We start from the raw sequence: 8,964 nt of genomic DNA, 5'->3' as shown, positions 1-8,964 counted from the left end.
TAAAAATTGTATTGGAATTTTGATGGGGATTGCATTGAATCTGTGGATTGTTTTGGGTAAGATGACCATTTTTACTGTGTTAATCCTACCAATCTATGATCATGGTTTATCATTACATCTTCTGGTATGTTCTTCATTTTCTTTCTTCAAAGATTTGAAGTTCTTGTCATGCAGGTCTTTCACTTTCTTGGTTAGATTTTTCATAAGATATTTTATATTATTTGTCTCTATTGGGAAGGATGTTGTTGCCCTGATTTCTTTTTCAAGTTTCTATAAAACTTTTTTAGTACTTGCTTGCAAATTTCTATCAAGAATGTGGTTGACTCTTGACAGGAATTGTATTGAATCTATTGATCAATATAGGGGCAGATGACATTTTTTGATAACTTTGAATCTTCTAAGTCAGTGCTGTGTATGCCTATTAATTTTCCTGTTTCTCAAAGCAACATTCTGGAGTTTTCTAAATAGTGGACTTCTCTGTGTTCTGTTAAATTTATTGCTAGGTATTTTAGAATTTTTGTGCTTCTGCAAAATGTATTGATTAAAACTTTTTTTTTTACCTCTTGTGTTTGTTGCTACTGTAAACAAACAGAATTGCTTTTAAAAAGTGTCATCGTCAATTCTAGGACTTCATTGAATTTATATAGTAGATTTAATAGTTTTTTTCATTAGAATCACTTGAACTTTCTAGGCATATATTTATTTCATTTGCAAGTATTGTTTCTCAATCTTCATGTATTCTATTTAACTTTTGTACTTAATAGTGAATGCTAGCACAGTATTAAATAGAAATTCTGAGACCAGATATACTTAATCTTCATCTCTTACTTAAGAGATGATATATTTTTTTAAAACCACTGAGCTTGACAAAAAAGGTTTTGTGTAGAAACTGATCAGATGGAAGCTCTTTCTTTAACTTCTAGTTTTCTGATGAATTTTTCAAACCAAGAAGTAGAATTGGATTTTGGGTAAATATTTTAATGTTTATTGAGATAGCTATATATCTTTTCCTTTATTGCTTCTCCCTTTTCCAATATATGAAACTCTTAAGTATCTTTTTGGGCTGACTGACTGTATTTTGTTATCTAATTCCACGTATTTATTATATATGTGGGTTTTAGACTGTAGCTTTACCTCAATGCTTTTGTCAAGCTGTTTTTAGTTTCTCACAGGTTCTAAAGCAAGCTGAAAAGTGTTTTCCCCCCCTTAAAATTTCAAAAGTATATGGAAATGTTTTTCTCTATTGATTAATCAAATTTACCAGTATGGACAACCAAGCAAGATATTTTAAATTATGTATTAATTCTTTGACACATGTATCATTGTGCAGGGTATCTATTACCTCTTGCTTTAGTTCGTTATATTCTTCATTTAAGGGTATTTGTCCAGGGAATTTTCTTAGGAGACTGAACCCAGGACCTCACACATGGGCTTCTCGTTCCCTACCCCTGTTATATTATTAACATTAAATGTGCACTGATTGTCTGCTTTCATTCCTTATATTGGAAATATGTGCTTGATGTTCCTTTTTCTCTTCTATTAGGGTTGTTAAGCACTGTCCTGGAACTTACTATGTAGACAAGGTTGACTTTGAACTCTGCCTCCTGAGTGCTTGGTTTAAAATCTTGTGCTACCAGTCTGACTTTTAAATGTCTACTTAAAGTTTTAGTTGGTATATAATAATTGCACATATTTATGGTAATTCAGGACACATGGACAACCAGAAAGGGGCTCTTGGCATTCACAGCTCCTTGTATATTTACTATTTCTTAGCGTTAGGAGTTTTTATATTCTTGCCTTGTAGCACTTCAGTGTGTATAATGAACAATATAAACTGTAGTCACCCTGCTGCTCTATAGAGGAATAAGTCATAGTCTTCCTATCTAGCTGTCTTTTGACATCTGTTATCCAACCTACCATAGTCCTTCCCAATCATCCTTTTTATCAATCATATCCTGCTGTATTATTTGGAGTCAATGCTTTTACATTCAGCCTACAGTAGAGAATATTCAATATTTGAATTTTGTGCCCATTTTACTTCCCTTAACATACGTTTTTCCAGTTCTGCTCATTTGATACAAATGGCAAGACTGCATTCTTTTTGATGCCTGAGCAAATACTTCATTGTGTAAATATTCCGATGCTTCAATAAATGCTTGCTGTACATTATTATGGTTTAGAGATGAAGGATTTCCTGAGGACCTTGATAGTCAAATGATGGGATTCAGAAAGGGACTGGATCATAAGAGTTCTAATGCTACGAGTATATTACTGTACTTATGCAGTCATAAGTTAATGACATTTTGGGAGGTGGTGGAGAGTAGGTACTTACTTAGAGGAAGCAGTTCATTATGGGTATGTCCCAGAAGGGTATATCTTGTCTCTGTTCATTTCATTCTTTCTTTGCTTTGTGGCCACCAGGATGTGAGCAGGTTTCCTTGACTGACTGCATTTTTCACAATGATGCTATATCCTCTCCACAGACTGAATGCAAACTGACCAGCACATAAGTTAGAGAAGGCTTAGTTGATCTCATGGCTTTAGATGTGTGTCAGTCCATGATCAGGTGTATTCACTGTTTGGGGGGCGGTAAGTCATCACAGGAACTGTTGCAGAGCAAAACATATTCTTTGGCCAGAATGCAAATAGTGAAAACCGGGAACTGAAATCCCACTCCTTTAAGTTCACTTGAAGACGTCAATGATCTAAGATTTCCCTATGTAGCTCCTCTGGAAGGTTCTACCAATTTTCAATAATGCAATGGACCTTTAACAAAGAGACCTGGGTGGGAGATTTAGCAAAAGCATGACTGTTTACAAGCCGCCTTTCTCCACTCATTTGGTCTCTAGTTTTGCTATTCTTCAAGCTACAATGAAGTATTACTTTAGCAGCTTTAGTGGGGCTGCAAATTTATAATATTGGCCTTTTATATATTATGAGAGCTTTTTGAAAGAATGAGTATGCATGTGTGCACACACACACATGCATGTTGCTCTTAGAGACACAAAGTTTGCCTTCTGATCTTGATTGGAAGTCTTACTGTTTTTAAAGCTATAAGCTAGAGATAATAATATCTTCTCTATAGACTTATTGCTAGCCTTAAATAGCATAAGGCATGTAGAGTGCTTGGAAAGATGCCTAGCATATAAAAAGTCTCATTAACTATCACAGAGCACTTCCCTGTGAAATAGAGTCACTCACTCCAGTACTGCAAAATAGCAGAAAACAAAAGCACGAAAGATAAACATTGCTTCCGGTCCTGAAAACAGTTTTTGTGGTGGTTAATTTTGAGACAGCCTCTTTGTGAGGGTATGTAAAGTACGGGACGGTGCTGAGTTCTTTCTTGCTTTGTCCTGTTAACGAATGAATGGAAAAATATTACCACTGGGGATTGTAGAGTTCTATCCCCTGAGTACTGCAGAATGTCTTCACCAGAGCAGATGTGACTGATTGTAAGAGACCCCCTATGTATGTTAATGTTGTCTCATAAAAGGAGTAATGGGGAGGGTTATTCATTTTCACTTGAATGTTCAGCTGGTTCCTCCTGGACCTCCCAGCCACCTGTATGTGTTTCTGCACTAATGGCACAGGACAGTCATACGGTCTCAGGGGTGCCAGAATATTTAGAGGGTAGAAGGTGGCCTGAAATGGGGTGGCCATCAGTGCAGCTGTGATGAAGTCATCACAACACACGCTAGGGTGAGGCTTTTCAGGGCTGTGATCATCTGTGCTTCTCTAAGTAAATTCTTACCAGTGCTCTGTAAGCAGTAAACAGACTCACAGCTTTGCCAAGTTATTCATCAGTGGAATTGTTCTTTGTGGGGGGTGGAGGAAGCCCTGCATGAAAGTATGAGTGGATGATGTACTGAGTGAACATGTGTTATTGGCGTAAGCACGGCCTTATTAAGTGCCCCAGTGCCTCAGATCTATGGCAATGGCCAAACCTTCGCCTGGTCAGGTCCAGAGAATTGGGAAAGCCTTCCTCTGTTCCACTTACAAGTGTTTAGGGATGACTGATAGTGTGTGCAGAAATCATCAACCACAGTTTCCTCATGTGGACAGCTGCAGCCTGAGGCTGCCCCTACAGAGACTCCCACAAAGAACAGGTAAACCCGTTTCCTCCTTCAGCTGTGTACAAGGACCCTGCCTTTCATTCAGATGAATAAAACAGATGTAAGGAATATAGGGGTTGCTGTAGCAGCAACTGGTACTCTCTAATACAGTGAACACAGCTCACCCAATGTCAGCATTTTTTAAAACATATGTCTGTGTGTCTGTCCTTTCTTCATTCCCTGTTGTTGCCCTAGTTAGGTCAGTCTCTGAAGTTATGAAGAGCATGGCATATGGGATTTGCCAAAGTGGGCATCTGGGCACCCTGAGATTTCTCTTATAGTTCATTGTACTTCTTTGGATCCCTGCACACTCCCTGAGGTGTTTCAGTGGACACTGTGTCTGTTACCAGTATGTATTGTATGTTCCAAATGAGGGCCAGTTACTGACTTTGTTGGGAGTGGACAAGGTTGTTTCCATTTACCCAACTTGGATCATCCTCATTTCCCATCTAACACTTTGTGTTAGAGAAGAGGTGGTCTGAGATACTGGAACAGTGTGTACTTTTAAAAAATGACTTCAAACCTTGAGCAGTGTATACTGCATCTTCCACCTCAGCCACATGTAGCTAGACCTCTTTGATGTGACACCTACAGAGTTGAGACATTTGAGGAAAGACTTCCTTTTTACAATTTTATGGTCATTGTACTGGTATGAGCTTCCAGATGGGCCTCTTGTGTGTGCATATGCTTCTATTTGAAATGTGTGTTTTATATTATTTTTTCTACCTGTGGTTCAACACTGCTTTTGTAGATGTGTTGCTTGTCAGTTCTGACCTGTGTCTGCTGACGACATCTCCCTTCTCCAGCAATGATTTCCTATGATGGTCATCTGCAAAGAGGTGATATGGGGTTTCTTTATTTATCTCACTGGATTAATTTTAGTAGCTGATAGTAGGCTGCCTCTCAGCAATTAAGTTGTGTTAACAGATACAATGACTGTAGTATCTGTAGCAGTATTTCATATTTACTATGCCTGGGGCTTGAGAATAAGAAAGATAATATGAAATGAGTTCTCCAGAACTGGCAGAGACTCTGTACTGTAGACAAAAACCCAGTACAAAAGCTCTTGAGAACTTAGAAATAAGTGGAAGGGAAAACTATCGGGTAGAATAGCTGAAACAAAAAAAACCCCAGATAATTCCTTTTAGGAGTAAAATGAAAATGAAGTAATATCACCACAAGTGCATCTTCTAAACACAGATCATCTTTGGAACAGTGAGTATTGACATGGAGGATAGTCAGAGTTCTGCAGTCACTTTTTAAAACAAGGCTTTATTTTATTTCTCCTGGAACAAACTTCTGTCCCTTAATAACACTATTTCCAAAACATAAGTTTAGGAAAAACTTGCTCTTGATTAATGTGTTTATATACTTGGCAAATGTCCTCCAAGAGGTGAAGACACTGTTGTTATTGGCCCAGGGAACATCTTCTAAAGCCTAACGTTTTAAAGTCTTAGCAAATGGATGCTGTAAAGAAGACTGAACATGACCTGGAAGACTAAGGAACCATTCACCATCCTCTGACCTCAAGTTAAAATAATACCCGGCTAACTTAAGCAACAGTTTCCTAGTCAGTTCTGTCAGCTTTCTGAATGATGACAGACATTTCTATCTGTTCATACTATTGCTTCTTGGTGAAGAATAAGTGTCAGTTTGTACAAAACTGGCTTCAAAGCTCCGTTGTGTGAAGCTATGAGGTCATGATTACACATCTATGTAGTTCATGTTGATGACTTTGAAAGATTAGCAGGGAGAGAGAAAGCAGTGGGAAAAAAAACCCCAGATGTTCTGAGAACCGCAGGCTGCTTCAGAAGGTCGCCCTTGGCCCTTTGGGGTTGATGTGTAGAACCAGGAAATGGCAAAATTACAGGCTGTTCATAGTGTGCTTAAGATTTAAGTCTGAAATGAGTGAAGAAACATCAAAGAGGAGTATAAAAGAGGGTGGGGGGAATTATTGAAAAAGAACAGGAATGGACTCTGGAAGTGTGAGCTGTAGTCCCTGCTGTTCACAGCATGGACCCTTAGAGTGACAGAACTAAAACATTTAAAGGGAAGTGTGCTCTCTGATAACAGCAAATAGTGGTTCTGGAAAATTGGGATTTACAGTGTTATAAGAATCAAAATAAAACATTAGACTGATAGTGATTTGGGAGTTCTAATGGACCCTTGGTGAAAATTGTTTCCTGAGAATGGAAGTCGGTGCAGAGCAGGCTTGGAAGCTAATTACAGCAGGACAGGGAACCGGACTCAGAGCCTGAATATTCAGGTTGGGATTAAAGCCTGCCTAATTTCTAACTATGCATTCACCTTAGAAAAGCTTACTAGCCGTCCGGGCGGTGGTGGCGCACGCCTTTACTCCCAGCACTCGGGAGGCAGAGGCAGGAGGATCTCTGTGAGTTCGAGGTCGGGCTGGACCGATAGCCTCCAAAACAATACAGAGAAACCCTGTCTCGTAAAAACCAAAAAAAAAAAAAAAAAAAAAAAAGCTTACTAGCATATTAGAGTCTTAGTTTCTCCAAGCACAAATGTGATGTCTTTCACACCTTTCAAGGTTGCTAATAAAGTTGACTCTTACCTCAATTAGGAATAATGGCTGCCCGACTCTGGCAACGTTTTATTCTCTCCTGCTGATGTGATCATTTCCTCTTGAATTCATGATGCACACCATGACCCGCTGTGATAATAACTTCTTCACATGTGCTCAACACCTCTTTTCTTGTTCTTCAAATGCGTTTGGCAGACCCAGTGTCTGCCACCCCCATTCTCCACATGAGTTGCACCTGTATGCATGAATCAGAACATAGCTGAAAGACAAAAGTTAGAGGAGCAGACCCACAACCAGTGTTTCCATTGTTGGAGCCTTGAAGTCTCCCTTGGTCCCTCCTTGTTCCCTTCGTCTCCCATCCTAAAGGTCAGTTTCTGAAGAGGATAGTTGTAGGTTTATGATAGTGTAAACCTTTGATTCTGCTTCATTTTTTCTCTCTGTCTCTCTCTCCACTGTGGGTATATGTTTATGCGTGTGTATGTGTGCACAATTTTCTATGCATTTATTATTTATTTCTTTGAGGATATCCTATAGGTTTTGTCTGTTAAAAATTTATAAGTATTTTTAAAAATCTTTGTTCTGAGTTCATACTGTTCTGTGGGAGGGATTTTTCGTGGGACACAGACCTTAAGTGTGTAATTCTGCTTTCTGTCACTAGACAAGAGGTCTGAAATAACTTGAAATAATTAACTTCAAAAGAGGGGAAGTTTACATTGATTAACAGTGTAGAAATTTCTCTTCATGGTGAGTTTGTCTATTGCTTTTCAGCCTGTGGTAAAGCAATATATTATGATAGGACCATGTGGCAGGGAAGTCCTGTTCACCATGGTGTAGTGATTCACTCCTGTAACCCCAGAATTTGGAGGATGATGGGAATAACCATGAATTCAAGGCCATCTGGGGTTGTGAGGCAAGATCTATTGTAAATAAACACATATTGCCACATATGTTTATTCTGAATCAATACTGAAGTCAGTTAAAATTCAGCAAGTTACACACAGACTAACACATCATCTGTCCCCCCCCCCCCCGGTGAACCTTATTGTATCAAAGCCACTACAGTCCTAGGGAGTGCACACAATTGATTACATTTACTTTTATATTTTATGAAGAGTACAGTTAGTTTCTCTTAGCTTAGAAATAAAAGGATTAGATATTATCAGAGGAACCGAATATGTAGGTAGAGCAGGGGGGCATGGAGGGCATTTTCAGGGCCACATTACATTTGGAGAGAGCATTTCACCATACAGTTGGTAAGGTGTTTAGCAGATTGGCTAGTAAACTTCTTACACTAAATTTATAAGTACACCTTTTGATCAGTATATTTTAAAGATTATTTTAGAAATACTGGCTATAGAAGCATTTCATATGAGAACAAACACACTTACCTGCTAATCAGGTAACCCTGATGACACCAGAGACAATATTCATAGACATATTCCTGCAAGCCTGTGCCAGTTTCAAACATACAAAACTGTGGGGTGGTTGGGTTGAGACTGGTCAGAAAGTTTGAAAGATTTCATGATTCTTTTTGTAGCATCTAGGAAGTGGAAGCAACCTAGGTGTTTACCAACTGATGAGTGGACAAGGGAGACATGGTATATTTATACAGTGGAATGCTATCCAGCTGTTAAGAAAAATGAAATTATGAAGTCTTCACCTGAATGGATTAAACTGGGAACAATCATTCAGTATGGGGTAGCTCTGATCACGAAAAGATGTTTTCTCTCATTTGTGGAGGTCAGCTTTAAGTCTTCAGATAAGGCTTCCTTTAAAATAGCCATAGAACAATGAAAGAGATACCTTAACAGAGAGAGTCATAATGGGGTTGGGGGAAACCTGGTGCTAGGTAACTCCCAAGAATCCACAAGGAGGACCCCAGCTAAGACTCCTAGCAATAGTGGAGTGGATTTCCGAACTGCCCTACCCCTGTTACCATATTGGTGAATACCCCAACTGTCTTCATAGAGCCTTCATTCAGTAATTGATGAAACCAGATGCAGAGTTCCACAGCCAATAACCAGGCTGAGCTCCAGGAATCCAGTCAAAGAGAGGGAGGAGGGAATCTATGAGCAAGGGAGGTCAAGATCATGATGGGGCAATCTACAGAGACAGCTGAACCAAGCTCATACAACCTAGTGAACTCTAGACCAACAGCTGTGGAGGCTCCAGGGGACCGAACTAGGCCTTCCATGTGTGGGAGACCATTGTGGATCTTGGACTGTCAGAGGGGCCTCTGGCAGTAGGACCACGACACAAACCTGGTACATGTGGTGGGATGCCACGCTGAACCTTAATGTATGGGAG

The 8,964-nt window shown here is 39.3% G+C and overlaps 1 long non-coding RNA gene across 3 annotated transcripts; it reads right to left on the bottom strand.

Moving 5' to 3' along the window:
- Positions 1-2,311: 2,311 nt before the first annotated feature.
- Positions 2,312-8,415, bottom strand: LOC121135659. 3 transcript variants are annotated; one of them, XR_005872761.1, is made up of 4 exons: positions 8,046-8,415; positions 6,688-6,892; positions 4,839-4,941; positions 2,312-3,353 (listed from the first exon to the last, which is right to left on the bottom strand). It is a non-coding gene; the product is annotated as an uncharacterized LOC121135659 (long non-coding RNA). The 3 variants fall into 3 exon arrangements; XR_005872760.1 differs by having other exon boundaries at positions 8,318-8,415; XR_005872762.1 differs by having other exon boundaries at positions 4,887-4,941; positions 8,318-8,415.
- Positions 8,416-8,964: the final 549 nt, after the last annotated feature.

Source organism: Mesocricetus auratus, unplaced genomic scaffold (assembly GCF_017639785.1).
Source record: "Mesocricetus auratus isolate SY011 unplaced genomic scaffold, BCM_Maur_2.0 Super-Scaffold_100040, whole genome shotgun sequence".
NCBI classification, from domain to species: domain Eukaryota; kingdom Metazoa; phylum Chordata; class Mammalia; order Rodentia; family Cricetidae; genus Mesocricetus; species Mesocricetus auratus.
This window is presented reverse-complemented; position numbering and strand designations above follow the sequence as displayed.